The following is a 443-nucleotide window of genomic DNA, read 5'->3' as shown; positions in this document are numbered from 1 at the left end:
GTAAAATATGTCACTCTCTTTGAAACCTACTTTGGTGTAGAGCATATGTACTACAACATTCACTTAATGTTGCACTTCCATGATTGTATTATGAGGCTTGGCCCTAGTTGGGTATATATTCCACATTTAGGTTTGAATCTTGGAACCGTAAATGTATAACGATGCAAGTTCATTCGTTATATTTTTTCTCTGATAAGTAATAAGTCTGCTAAGGTCACCTTTAATTTTATAATGTGCTCTTTATTTGTCAGGAGCAAGTTGGAATACAGTACGCAGAAATATTAGGAGAAGAGGGACTTGATTGTGAAGATAATAATATACCCTCGGAAAGTGGCCTTTATAACATTCAATAAAATGTTCATTAAAATTACATTACAAAGTTATAATTTCCTTATAAAAGGCATTTTATTACTTTTTGTTACCCAGTAATTACGTGGTAATTT

General features: G+C 31.8%; 1 long non-coding RNA gene across 1 annotated transcript in view; it reads left to right on the top strand.

Moving 5' to 3' along the window:
• The window catches only part of LOC113215218 (uncharacterized), a 1,323-nt gene extending 915 nt beyond the window's left edge, over nt 1-408 (top strand). The window contains exon 3 of the long non-coding RNA XR_008011331.1: nt 252-408. This is a non-coding gene — a long non-coding RNA (uncharacterized LOC113215218). The remainder of the gene's footprint in view (nt 1-251) is intronic.
• The last annotated feature ends 35 nt before the right edge of the window (nt 409-443 follow it).

This window comes from Frankliniella occidentalis, unplaced genomic scaffold (genome assembly GCF_000697945.3).
Source record: "Frankliniella occidentalis isolate FOCC.00 unplaced genomic scaffold, Focc_3.1 Scaffold86, whole genome shotgun sequence".
Lineage (NCBI taxonomy): Eukaryota > Metazoa > Arthropoda > Insecta > Thysanoptera > Thripidae > Frankliniella > Frankliniella occidentalis.
Note: the sequence above shows the minus strand (reverse complement) of the source record. Positions and strands in the feature narration are given on the sequence as shown.